Source organism: Bactrocera oleae, chromosome X, assembly GCF_042242935.1.
Source record: "Bactrocera oleae isolate idBacOlea1 chromosome X, idBacOlea1, whole genome shotgun sequence".
NCBI classification, from domain to species: domain Eukaryota; kingdom Metazoa; phylum Arthropoda; class Insecta; order Diptera; family Tephritidae; genus Bactrocera; species Bactrocera oleae.
The window spans coordinates 31748479-31763953 of NC_091541.1; the positions used below are offsets into that span (position 1 = coordinate 31748479).

Genomic DNA, 15475 nt, shown 5'->3' on the forward strand with positions numbered 1-15475 from the left:
GGTGTAAAATGAAATGTTTCTATATAACTCATTTATTTATTAATTTACAAAATTTATGCGTTTTTATTAATTTTTAACAAAACCGTTATATGGGGAGGGGGCGGCTTATCATCTCATATCATCCATTTTCGCAGTACAAAATTTTTAGGGTACAGGTGTTCTTGCTACTGCGATTTCCTGTGTTAAAAATACAGTTTTGTATCTTAGTTTAGTACTAAGTTATGACACTTTATATATTTTCATTTAATGGCGTTTTGTAGGCGTGGCAGTGGTCCGATTACGCCCGTCTACGAACTCGTCCTTTCTTTTTTGCGTACACATGTATCAAGTTTCATTATGGTATTTCAATTTTTACTCAAGTTATAGCTTGCACGGGCAGACGGACGGACGGATAGACAGACATTCGAAATTCAATTCGGACTCTGGACTTATCCTATCTCGATTAGTTTTAGGTGATACAAACAACACTTAGGGGAACAAAACTATTATAATCTTTAGCAACAAGTTGCAATAGCATAAAAAAAATTGTTAAAAGGTTAAATTAGTAAAGCAAACTATAAGTTCGTGACTACCAAATTATTTACCTTGTTTTTGGGAATCAGTGTTGAGAAGGCAGGTGCACTATTTACTATATGACCTTTCGAAGAACCTCGTTGAACCTCCTAAAAACTTAATTAAAAGGAAATTAGAGCTCAGCAAAATGAGTTTAAGTAGGGAAGAGGTAACAATCGTCAACCAGACAAGCGAACATAACAGACCTTTCAGTTTAAGCCCGGTAAAGATAACAAGGTAGCAGACGCACTTTCAAAACAGTTTTTTCATAATTTAGGTGAAGCGGCATCCGACGATACTATGGATAGCGAATTGTCCTCCAGCAAAATTATTAAAATAATCAATTCTTCTTTGAACCACTTTAAAAACCAGTTATTGCTATCAAAATCGAACACATTTAGTAAATATACTAAGATAATTTTTAAAAATTTACTCGCCACAATATTCTTTAATTCTGTCGAAAGTCAATTTGCTGTGAGCTTCCAACTTTGGCCCTTTGATATCGGCATTTGTTATCAATATTCAATAACAATAAAGTTATCATTTCTGACAATGAGAAGGCCTTTCACTCAAATACAATTAAAACATTCCCAAGGAATAATTTTTCAACAGAACAATTTTTCATACCTACACTTCATAGCGAAAGTAATGGACAAGTGGAAAGGTAACACTCCACTTTTGTACAAATTTCACGTTGTGTTAAAAGTCAGCAGAAAATAGAGAAAACTATCAACATAGTATTGTTAGTAACCTATAAATATAACCGTTTTTGGTTCCAAACGATAAATAAAAAATACAACTTCGACGGTTTTTCGAAATTCGATCACCTAGCATGATAGTGCGTTGTGTATAATTCTCTATTTATTCTAAGAAGTGAACAATTTATTGCTGCGCAGCAAAAGAAAATCACGGATAACTTTTGATCAAGTGAATGTTTTAATATTTTTCTTTTTGCGTATTGTTCTTCATTTAATACGTTATGGAAAATTATTTAAGCCATTGAGAAGTTGACTCTAATGGATTTTGTTAAGAGAATTGTTTGTATTTTTACAAACATTGTCTTTTGAAAAATTAGTAATATCAAATGGAGGAGGACATTTTCACTTACAATCGTACTGAATATAAGCGAAATCGGTTCGGTCTGTTAAGAAAAAATAAATATTTTCCAAAATCATGCAAAAAAATATAAATAGCAATAACTTTTGAAAATTTTCGAAAAACTGTCGAAGTTAAATTTTTTATTTATCGTTTAGAACCGAAAAAAAGTTTGTTGTACGAGAAAACATCCACCATCGAAAAAAAGCAGTCACACTTGGAAGATTTTGTCTCCACAGTTATGCGGCAGACAAGCTGGCAGATATCAAGAGAAGATTAATCGAAACTCAGGAAAGAACTTTACGTAGCGGTAATAAACACAAAACATTAAAAACGTACAGCCCAGTAGAAAAAGTTTTCTTAAGACGAAAAAAAGACTTGAGAACAAGTTCGATACGATTTTTGTCGAGAACGTTATTGAAAATGGTATTAGTACCACAGTAATAATTGCTGGAAAGAAGATTCATAAAAGTAATCTTCGATAATAAATAATTCGCTGTTCTATTCGAGAATAAATATATTCTTAGCATACTTAAAACACTACACAGCAAATTTAAATTACAAAAATTAAAAAAATAAAAATTATATAAAAGGGTTTGAATTATTACAGTATAAAAATTTTCTTAAAAATTAAATATTGTAAACTTTTTTTTTTTACCTTGTTATGTTAAACATATATCCAACTTACTATTGTATCCAGCTAATTAATACAGAAATTGAAAAAATTATGCAAAACTATAAAAAATACGATGTTCGTATAACCATGTGAGTATTATATCCTGAAATATTGTGAACTTATTTCTTTTTATGTTAAACTTAATATTATATCCAAAAAAGTAAAAATTAAAAGCAAGATTAAACATAATTATCCATAATCATATTATTTTTATACTCTCGCAACCTGTTGCTACAGAGTATAATAGTTTTGTTCACCTAACGGTTGTTTGTATCACCTAAAATTAATCGAGTTAGATATAGGGTTATATATATATAAATGATCAGGATGAAGAGACGAGTTGAAATCCGGGTGACTGTCTGTCCGTCCGTCCGTCTGTCCGTCCGTCCGTCTGTCCGTCCGTCCGTGCAAGCTCTAACTTGAGTAAAAATTGAGATATCTTTATGAAACTTGGTAGACATGTTTCTTGGTACCGTGAGATGGTTGGTATTGCAGATGGGCGTAATCGGACCACTGCCACGCCCACAAAACGCCATTAATCAAAAACAAATAACTTGCCATAACTAAGCTCCGCAATAAGATACAAGACTGTTATTTGATACACAGGATCACATTAGGGAGGGGCATCTGCGGTTAAAACTTTTTTTTTAAAGTGGGCGTGGTCCCGCCTCTAATAGGTTTAATGTGCATATCTCCTAAACCGCCAATGCTATAATAACAAAATTCACTAGAAGCAAATGTTTTTAGCATTTCTATTGACGCTGTGAAAATAGTTGAAATCGGGTGGCAATTCCGCCCACTCCCCATATAACGGTACTGTTAAAAACTACTAAAAGCGCGATAAATCAAGCACTAAACACGCCAGAGACATTAAATTTTATCTCTGAGATGGTATAAGATGACTTTATAGGAACCGCGTTCAAAATTAGACAGTGGGCGTGGCACAGCCCACTTTTAGGTGAAAACCCATATCTTGAGATCTGCTCAACCGATTTCAACCAAATTCGGTGCGTAACGTTCTTTTCATGTTTTTATGTCATAGTGCGAAAATGGGCGAAATCGGACTACAACCACGCTTACTTCCCATGTAACACCATTTTCAATTCCATCTGATTCTTTCACTTTCCACTATGCAAATCAGGTAACAATGATTATATCGGGGTAAAACTTTGCGTGAATAATGCAATTAAAGTATGCCACCTTGCGGCCAAAAATTGTCTAAATCAAACCAAAACTGTTCAAACCCCTAAGTACTAAATATGTGGACCCCAGTGCCTATAGTTGACCTTCTACCGAAAATATCAGTCAATCCACAAAGAAATCTCAAACGAGTATACCATTTGACTTTGCGAGAGTATAAAATGTTCGGTTACATCCGAACTTAGCCCTTCCTTACTTGTTTTTTTTAATTTTGTCTTAAAAAAAACGAAAAATAAAAACTGATAATTGTTAACTTTTAATTTAATGGAATTACTGTTACTGTTAAGCAAATATTATGGCAACGCAATTTATTATGTAATACTGCAGTCACCGACTATCCCTCGTGCCGAGCAGACGTGTTTTTTCCTTTTCGGGTTACTCTTTTCCGCCTGAGCGAAAGTACGGTTTCTATTTGTGCTATAGTTACGTCACAGTGTGTTTGCTCTTTGAACTGAGCTATTCTGTACTTTCTAGTACAAAAAAAAAAAATCATATATATATAGTAATTACAAACTTATAGTTTGGGACATAAGAAATAATGGCCCCCGGGCCCCCCAATCTTGGGGATAACAGATTTGCCTTGCACGCATCTGACCCCCAACCAAAACGAAAAAAAATATAAATTCAATTTGAGCCTTTTCCTAATCTCCCAGAAATAGAAGTGAAAAATCCTAAATATGTTGTATTATCGTCCGTTGATATAAATAAACCATTAAATAAGTATAATTGCTTTGCAATTCATTCCGCATTAAAATTAGTATGCAAAGAAATCATAAAAATCACAGAACTACGCGACGGAAGTCTTTGCCTATTACTAAAAGACAAATCAACCGCCGAAAAGTTCATTCGTACTAAATTTTTACACGGTGTCTGTGAAGTGAATACAAAATACCATGAAAAACTTAATTATATTAAAGGCACTATATATGCCCCATACCTAATCGACCTAAGTGAAGAGGAAATCATTAAAAACTTATCTGACCAAGGAGTTGTTGAAGTGTACAAATTTTCCAAAAACATAGATGGAAAACCAAAACATACCGGAGTCTGTCTCCTTACTTTTGATAAGTACCAACTTCCTAACCACATAGATGTCACATGGCATTCTGTTAAGGTTAGACAATATTTTCCAAACCCAATGCGATGCAAAAACTGCGGGAAATTAAATCATACTGCAAAACGCTGCAACAACCCAAAAATGTGCGATCGCTGCAATCTACCTCCTCATAACCCTGACATATGTACACGTACAATGTGTACAAACTGCGCAGGAGAGCACCCATCTTTTGACAGATCTTGTCCCAAATTTTTGCAATCTAAAGAGATTTTGAAATTGCAAGTACAAAACAAATGTACAATGAGAGAAGCGATAAACATATATAAAAATCAATGCCCATCTATTGTTGGTGGTCCTTCATTCTCATCTATTATCAAAAGCCCAATAATAAATAACAACCATAAACATATTCCAAAGCAAACTACAAAAAACGTAAGCGGAAAACCAGTTTTGAGCATACTTCTGATCAACAACAAAATCTAACATCGAACATCACCTCCTTTCCACAAATCCCAAACAGTGATAACGAACTATACGAATTTTTATCACAACGAATAATCGATTACCAAAACATTCTACCTGCACAAGAAAACAATGAAATTCCTTCCCAAAACAACAATGCAACCGAAAACAATAATACTTCTTATAGACTTGCCTACAATAACAACCCACAACATATCAGCATCGAAAAAGCACAAAATTCTAATACAAATGATTCACACAATTCTTCTTTCACCAGTCCTTCTTCCCACTCCAACAACAAAACTTCATTATCTATAGAAAACCTAGCCCCACAACACTAATCATATATACACATATATAATAACATAATTCTCCCACAATTCTCTTAATTCTTAATGATTTCAATTTTGCAATGGAATATCCACGGATATTTTAATAATTATCACGAATTGCAGCTACTAATTAAAGACCTGAAACCTTCAGTGTTATGTTTACAAGAAACACATATTTGCCATAATTTCGACCCTAAACCTCCATATGGCTATAATGGTTATTTCCTTAATAGCCCTCAATACCAATACAGCAAACAAGGTGTTGCAATTTTGGTAAAAGAAGACATACCTCATAAAATTGTTTTTACCAATATCACCTTACTCACTATTGCGATTGAGATATTATTTAATCCAAAACTAACAATAATCAATACCTACATCCCTCCCAAGCAAAGTTTCTCTTGCTCAGATATCTTAAATATTTTAAATAAAACGCAAAATCCTATTCTTTGGGGTTTCTGGGGTTCTCTTCTATCAAACGATAGAGGTACAAAGATTGAAGACGTCTTATTAAGCAGCAACCTCATAGTTTTAAACGATGGTAGTCCTACACACTTCTCCACCCATCAATCGTTCACTCATGTAGATGTCACGACATGTTCCTCCAATATCTTTCCGTTATGTTCTTGGAAGGTTCTTAGGGACCTCCATGGTAGTGATCATTTCCCATTGATGATAGAAATCGGATTTCACCCAGACATGCCACGAAAAAGTTTAAACCAATTTTTCTTACACATAAAGCCAATTGGGAGAAATACAAAGATCTCTGCTCATCAATATCTAGTAAGTTCATTGTTTCGAGTAATATTAATCAAGAGGCCGCAGTTGTAAGAAAAATAATATGTTCGTCAGCACACCACACCATCCCTCAAACCAAGAATACATATCAACACCGATATAAACCATGGTGGAATAGTGAACTAGAAATCCTTCGAACACAAAAACGCAAAAGTTGGTATAAAAATAAAAAAACACGCAACCTTCTTGATCTCTTAACATATAAACGCGACAATGCTATCTTTAAACGACAAACCAAAAAGGATAAGAAAATATGTCTGGAGGTATTTACTGAAAATATTAACACCAAAACCTCTCCTCAACTTATTTGGCGTGACATAAGACGCCTGTCTGGCGTGAAAAAACCTATTACAATCACTTACTTAAACACCCAATCTGGATTAACTAACGACCCAATTATTATAGCGAACGAGTTCGCCACGTTCTGGAGCTCTTATTCAAGTGACTCTACTTTCACAAAACAGTTCGCAGCTGAAAAACAAAAATCTTTAGGCCATAAACTTTTACCTAGCGGAAATCTTAGTAATCCAGCGCTTAGTTTAGAATCTAATATTTCCACTGATGAGTTTGACGTCGCACTATCAAACTCCAGAGGTAAAACACCAGGTATCGACAGTATTACCTATGACATGTTAAGACACATCCCACATGACGTTAAAAAAAGGATAGTAAATCTTTACAATAAAATACTTTCAAACGGTATATACCCCCAAAGTTGGAAAATCGCTGAAATCGTCCCAATACCGAAACCTGGAAAATCTTCATCAGAACTCACAAGCTATAGGCCTATTTCGCTGCTTTCTTGTTTAGGAAAAGTTCTGGAGAAAATAATCTCCAAACGTTTAATGTGGTACGCAGAGAAGAGTAGACTAATCACTCACAACCAAGTCGCATTCAGAAAAAATCAAGGTACAATGGATGCCCTTTTACACTTTGAGCACCATTTTTCCAAAATTATCTCGAACAAGGGGCACGTTACCTGCCTTAGCTTAGACTTTGAAAAAGCGTGTGACCGTATCGGACTGCATAAAGTTCTACAACAATTAGCAAAATGGAAATTGGGACCAAAATGTTTCAACCTACTTAAAATTTTTTTAACAAATCGAAGATTTCGGGTTAAAGTTCATAATCATTTTTCTCACTGTTTGCCTTTAGAAAATGGAGTTCCTCAAGGTTCCCCTTTGTCTGTGGTCATATTTATAATTGTATTTAATGAAATCAGCGAGATACTATCCAATTTCCCAGTCTACTACTGTATGTATGCAGACGACATTCTGATATTTTCAAAACAACTGGATCTGAATAACGTCAAATTAACTTTTACGGAAATACTTAATAATATATCTAACTGGTCGCTCACATCCGGGGCTAAGTTATCCTTAGATAAATGCAATATTACTTTCTCTTTTAATAACATAAAAATACCTACTGTAAATGAAATTAAAATTTTAGGATTAATTTTTGACTCTAAGTTTAAGTTCAAAAAACATTGTTTATATATAAGAAAAAAACTGTTCGATAGGTTAAATATAATAAAGTTTTTAGCTTCACGACATTCTTTTGTTCATCCTACAATACTTATCAATATCGTGAGATCTTTACTACTCTCAATTATCGATTATGGACTACCAATATACGGATATCACGCCGGCAGCGAGCTAAAGAAACTCTATGCGCCTTATCACATGGCAGTAAGACGTAGTCTTAGGGCATTCCCAACTTCCAGCATCAAATCATCTCGCTAAATCCGGAATGCCACACATTAACGAAAGATTGGAGATTAACACATTACGACTGATTCCAAAGGTATATCTAGGCTCTAACCCGAATTTGCTCAACGACATACGTTCGGCCACCCGTAAAAAACGAACATCCAAGTTCCCATCAACAATACACCTAATTCTAAAGTACGTTGATGAACTTGATATTCACCTTTCACCCAAACGTTCGAAGATTAGCAAACATCCTCCATGGGCTCTAGACTCTTCTGTTATAGAAGATAAACTGATGACCTGGAACAAAGCCTCCACTAACTACGAGGTGTATAAACAAGAGTTTATGCAGCGCAAGACAGATCTCTATTCAGAAGGATGGACATTTATTTACACCGATGGGTCAAAAAATCCCCACAACACCGCATATGCAGTCGTTTCCGAGAACTCGGAAAACATTAAATATGGATTACTTTTGTCACCATCTTCTGCTTTTACCGCAGAAGCATACGCAATAAAAGAAGCTATCCAATGGATCACGTCTTCCTAAGGTAAATATGTTATCTGTACCAACAGCCTTGCAACAGTCACAGCTATTCGAAATACATCCAACAGCAGCCCTCTAATCAGTGAAATTCGGGACAAATTGATTGATAGCCGAAATAAAATTAAATTAATGTGGATTCCAGGACACTGTGGCATTCCAGGCAACGAACTCGCTGATAAGGAAGCAAAAAACGTCACTTTTAGTCCATGTATTTACGTGAGAACTAATGAAAGCAACGACATTTTGCGATTTGTTGTAAATTTCTCAAAGCTTAAAGCTAAAGCGGAATGGTATACTTACGACAACCGTTACCGGCTCGTTAACCCCGAACTAAGAAAAGCAGTATACCCCTCTACATGCAGCATCCCGGAGATAAAATTTTTTACACGACTCCGTTTAGGACACACCATCTTAACGCACCAACATATTCTGGACCGCAACATAACGCCTGGCTGCCGGCTATGCAACAGTCCAACAAATTCTGTAGAACACATACTGAACATATGTCCTACCTTTCGTCATATAAGACGGGACTATGTCGAGTCTTCTCCTTCGAAACTCCTCAAAGAACCGTCAACTGCCAACATAAAAGAAATCTACAACTTCATCTCCAGAGCCCAACTAAAGCATCTCTTCTAAAACCACCATAATAAAATTTGACCACAATTTTCCTATACTAACATATATTGCTACCTCTTAATTCTAAGCAGCATAGACATTAGTATTTAAGTATAACCATAAGTATTACTATATACTTGTACATACATATTCATAAGTAAAATCTCATACAAAAAAGTACAAGTAAAATTAAGCCCACAGCTAAAGGCCTTGTCGCTAGTGCTGTTATATTTTATAGGTAGTATAATTATTTATAATTGTATTTCCTTTAATAAAATAAAATAAAAAAAAATATGTAATACTGCACATGCATACAAAAATGCCCAATTCGAACCGAGGACATTTTGAGCCTAAGAAGGGGGATAGCTAAGCTAGGGAACATATAACAGAGATAGATGCTGTTTTCTGTTGTGTTCACTGGGTTATCACATGGTATGGCGTATTAACAACATAATCATGATTATCATCATCAATACAAAGAGTGTTAGAACAAACACCTCCAACACATCTATAAGTTAACGCCACGCAACTACGCAACTATAAAAAAATGCAAGGGCGCATCCGATGATTTCGCATGGTGCCGCACGCTCCCACAATAACAACAACTGCACCTTAAGAGTGCTCGGTAGCTCCGACCTAGGCTGGATCGATCATAAGAATCAATGGAAAATTATACGCTGAAAAGGCAACACAAAACGCCATAATATTAAAAACAATAAACCTGATTGAAAGCAATTGGCGCCCAATTCGAAGGCTTGGCAATAGCTCAAAGGACCTAAATTATAAAACAAAATTTGTCATAAATTAATTAAATAAAACTAAGCAAATTCGAATGTGTGTGTTGTTTTAAATATTTTATCGATATTAAAGCAAAGATTACATAATAAAATTTAACAAGATCCAGCAAAATTGTATGAAAAGTTAAACTGTATTATAATGTGTCATTAACGAGGCTGATACGTGGTTTCTTAAATGTACTGTGCAAAGATAGCAGTAAAACTGAATTAATTACGCAAATATTTGCAATATTACTATCTATGGTAATATAGATATAAAATTCTCGTGTCACGGTGTTTGTTGTCAAACTCCTCTGAAACGGCTGGACAAATTTTGATGAAATTTGGTATGCTTATCGGGTAGGTTTGAGAATCGGTCAACATTTATTTTTCATACCCCTAAATGTTAAGAGTGGTCCACCCCAAATAGTACTCTCTTTATTTTTCTGGACAAAATTTTTAGTTTTTTTTCACGATTTAACATTGATACGTGGTTTCTTAAATATACTGTTGTTGTTGTCAAACTCCTCTGAAACGGCTAGACAGATTTTGATGAAATTTGGTATGCTTATCGGGTAGGTTTGAGAATCGGTCAACATCTATTTTCCATACCCCTAAATGTTAAGAGTGGTCCGCCCCAAATAGTACTCTTTTTATTTTTCTGGACAAAATTTTTGTTTTTTTCACGATTTAACATTGAAAAATACATACAACCCTAAATTTTCCAACTTTTACGATTAACCGCTGATATTAAATAATGATTTTTATATTATTCTGTTCCATCCATAGATCAACAAGATGACAATGATGATTGTAGTATACTATAATATAATATTCATGCATAGGTCTATCAATCAATCAATTATTCCCGCCAACCGGTCACTTCTCAACCGTCAAAAATCACGGAGTAGGGATGAAAAGAAGTCGGCTTCCGTCTTTCTCACTCTATACAGTTTTTGACCATTTTTATACTTTTGCAACATGCTGCTAAAGAATATGCTAGTAAAATTATTAAAAAAGAACCCAAAAATAAAAAAAAATTTATTTAAGTATAACTAAATAACATTTTGAAATTTTTTTTGTAAGAAAGGTGATTCACTCCACGCGCTTCCATCGAATATATTTTTTGTTGTGCTTATGATACACAGTATCTCCCGCTTAATACACCGCCGGTTTATTGATTTTCCCGCTTATTTGAACCACCTAATTGGTTTCCCCGCACAATTGATTAAAAATATGTGTTATTGGAAAGAAATATATCTTTAATTTCCCCCGGTTAATTGCTTTGGTTAAATAAATTATCTGGCATACCGCAAATAAGGTCGCCGTGCGTTTATTTTTAAAATACATACAAGAACTTCAAAGATAATTTTGTTGTGAATTAGGGGATATGGAATCGCATGTTATGTCATGTATATTGAACAACAAGCTGTACCTGCCTGCCCTGCTACCTCCTTTTTGTATTCTAAACATGTTGCTACGTATTATAATGGTTTTGTTCACCTAACGGTTGTTTGTATCACCTAAACCTAATTGAGATAGACATGCAGTTATATACGGATATCAGAATGGCGGGGCGAGCAAATGTGAGTTTGAGAGTCTGTCCATCCTGTTGAAATCTTCGTTAAATCCATTTTTTATGACCTACTTGCCCAATTTCGACGAAATTAGGATTACAACATTATGACATTCTCATATTACGGTGTGCGAATCCGGTCAACAACCAAGCCTACTTCTCTTATAAAACAATTTTAAACTTCTGATTCTGTAACAGAATAGAAATTGAGGGCCAATAAAGTGACGTTTAGATGTACCATCCACTGTCTTCAAAAATTACTTGCAGTAGCTAACATATGTGTTATTTTATTTTGAAGTAATAAAATAGTCTAATGATTCTTACATGAATTTTGAACACATGCTTATGATTTAAATTACAATTTTTTTATTTTTAAATAGTATTGACTTTTAACATAAAAGGTATCCTATGTCCGTCCCCTGGATCTAAGCTATCTCTACCAATTTTTAGCCAAATCTGTTTAGCTGTTCTTGAGTTATAAATAGTGTAACTTACACGACTTTTTTTTAATATATATGCTCCATTTCGCGGTGATTGTCCGCATAGACTTTAAACTTTACATACCCCCATAGGAAAAAGTCTAACATTCACCGAAGTGATTTTTTTTTATTTCTACAATTGTACCTGGTACAATATATTATATAAAAACAAAATACTAAAAAAAACAATTATTTTTTAATTAAAATATAAATAAAATACTTAAAAGCTAAATGTTAATGGAATACATTTGCTGCTACTGTTCTCTTGCTAGGTCGGAAGGCTTCGTGCGTTTCAACCGGATTTCTCGCCCAGCAATTTCGATGAGTCTGGAAGCCTCCTCATTAACATGCTGTCTAAGCCTCAGTTCGTGAGACTTTTGCAATTTTGATTATTTCATTTGAATTGACGCTAAATCACGGTGTAGGTCAGCAGATCTAACGTACCAAGGAGCATTAACTAAGGTCCTTAGTACCTTACTTTGAAAGCGCTGAATACAGGCAATAGAGCTTTGACTTGAGCATCCCCATAGTTGGGCTCCGTAGGCCAAGACCGGCTTTTGAACTTGATTGTATATTATATTAACAACTTGTTTTGGTCTGATAAACAGGATTTCCTCCCGCTTCTATGGGTTGCAAATTAGAGTAAGCATCCTCTTGTTTAATGCGGAAGTATCTATCTTTTAAATAGGAAGCAATTATTTCGCAAAATTCTTTAGGTAACATGCATTTTAATTTGAGCAGCAGACCCAAATGACACGTATAATAAGACCGCCGAACAAACATTCTTTTTATCCATAACGACATAACCAGCTTGTAGGATGAGAATCGCTGCAGTTACAACATTTAACAGGATCTTTTTCAGCTTTGCTGCATTCATTAGTAAGACGTTTGCCTCCACATTTCACACACCTCGATGTTTTACTGCAGACGTTTTTTGTATGTCCAAAAGCTTGACAGGTTTCGCACTGTGGAATTAATTTATAAAAAAACATCTAGCGGTTCCTTAGTCTTCCATTTAAGTTTATTAATTGCATTTAAGACATTAAAGCCTTGAGCTCTTAGATCATTTTAGATGGATTGTGTATCAAGTGAGTGGTGCAGATTTTTTATCATTACCTTTATTGGACTATTATGTTCACTCTCGTAGCTAAACTAAGGTATATTTTCATTTTACAAGAATTTAGTTATTGTGCGATAATCATTTGCATCGAAGAAACTAAGTTTGTAAAGCCAAAAGCTTGATTAAAAAGTAGTTTTTTGTTATAGCTGTAATATAAGAATGTAAGTTATTAAAATCTTTTACACCGTTTAATAAAATAGGAGGTGGACGGTGGGTTTTGGTATCATTGTTGGCCGTCTGCTCTCTAGGGCTATTAATAGTTGGGGAAGTATCTGCTTTGCGTTTTTTTGAAGAGCGCTTCTTTTTGAGTATCCACTCAGTTTTTTAGCTAGTTCATATTTGATCAACATTCATACTAGAGGGGTTTGCTTCAATACTCACATGCTTGCTTTTACTAGCTGATTACATATCGCTTAAAAAGTTTTAAGCCTTTGGTTTATAAGTGAGTTAGTTTTTGCTAGTTCTCTTATTTTATTTACTCTAAATGAGCTGAGACTGTTTCTCGGCGTTACCTTATGAAGAGGTTCAGCCATTTTATTCTAGTACTTTCTCTACTGGGTATTAGCAACCCGTCGTTTGGTCGATAATGCAGTTTGAAGTTGGCAATTGTTAGAACAGAACAGCTGATTGAATATACATATGTATAAGAAACTGCTTACAAAAGTGTTTAGTATGACTGTCTCTATCAGAAATACCTTTTTTGTTTTTTTATTTATTGTTTTTATATTATATTTTGTGAATTCACAAACGAAAAATTTCATTAATTAAACTGATTCCGTGAACTACCTTCATTGCGATTATCTGTGTTAAATACACGATTTTTGCAATTTTTTGCCGGTTTTTGCGCACTTGAGGACTAAAATCACCTGCGTAATCCTTATTTTATGTTCCGTAAATTAGGACACTAGCAAAACACGTCCGTACTTGTGAACTGTTTTATGTTGTGATGATTAATGCGATGTGTGGGAAGTGGTGCCGTCTTGTTGAAACCAAATGTCGCCGAGATTACGTGCTTCATTTTCCGGCATCAAATAGTCGCTTATCATGGCGCGATAACGGTCGCCATTGACGGTTACGTTCTCAACAGCATCATTTTTGAAGAAATATGGACTGATGATTTCACTCACTTACTAACTACACCAAGCCGTTGTTTGTTCTGGATGAAATGGCAGCCCTTGAAACTCTTCAGGTTGTTCTTCGCCCGAAATGCGGAAATTTTGCTTGTTTACATACTCTTCGAGTCAGAAATTGGCCTTATCTTGAACAAAATTTGGCTCGAAAACGTAGGATCTTATTGGAACTTTTTAAAAGCCCATAGAGCGAAGCGATGTCGCTTGAGAAGGTCGAGCGGCTTCAGTTCTTGCACAAGCTGTATTTTGTACGCTTTTAATTTAAGATCGCCACGTAAAAAGCGCCAAGTCGTTTCATACGTCAATCCGAGTTGCTGTAAACGGCGCCGAATCGACTCTCCACGCTTTTAGTGTACACAGTTAGCTACGGCCGCTATATTTTCTTCACTGCGTGCTGCACGTAGTCTATTCGATCGAATATTAACCAATAATGAATGCTGGGTCTCAATATGGGTGGTGGTGTTGCGAATAGTACGTTCAGTAGGCCGATTATGTTGACCATAAGTTGACCGAAGCGCGCGAAACATAATCTTTACAGAACCTGAATTTTCGTAATACAGTTGAACGATTTGTAAACGTTATTATGGCGAAATATCCCAAACAGTCATCAACATTCCTCCCTTCCGTACTTACCGTCCGTATCAAACCAAATTTGTCAAAAGTTATGCCCGTAGTTGCAACGCAGAAATGTTGCCATTGTTCTATTTGTACACACGATCATACATTTATTTTTTTAGTTATAAATTTTCATAATGTAAACTCCAACTATTAACAAATAAGGAAGTACTAAGTTCGGGTGTAACCTGAAATGTTGCAACTATATGATCCTATATTTAAAGCTCTGACAACAAGTTTCAATTTTATGATTTTCCGAACATCAGGGCATCAAATTTTTTCTTTATGTTTTGTCGAAACTTGGAGTTATCCTTGCGAAAATTTTTGATATATCAGAATTTACTCCAATTACCGAGCTGAGGATAGAGATCACGGAAACAAGCAAAAGAAATGGAGGGGGCATTATAATATATGCAAAGCATAGTATTGCTAGATCTATAGAACTAAAGGCTGTAAAGAAAATTTATTCAGACCGCAAAGTTTTAGAAGCGGTTTTGTTTAGTTATGCAATCAAAATGTGCTAATTGTTGAAGATTTCAACATTTGTTTAATGTCTACAGGGACTACAATAGGAAGTCTGCTAATTTGGATGTATGTATAAGAATCTCTATAAAAATTTATGTTTAATATTGTATATATTATATATAAATTATTATAATAATATAACTTTTAACATAAATTTATACAACAAGCTACTCTTGTATCAACAAGTCCTTTAACCGATCTGGAC

At 34.7% G+C, this 15475-nt stretch overlaps 1 pseudogene; it reads left to right on the forward strand.

Moving 5' to 3' along the window:
* The first annotated feature begins 7927 nt into the window (after nucleotides 1–7927).
* Nucleotides 7928–9070, forward strand: LOC138858199 (uncharacterized; annotated as a pseudogene).
* The last annotated feature ends 6405 nt before the right edge of the window (nucleotides 9071–15475 follow it).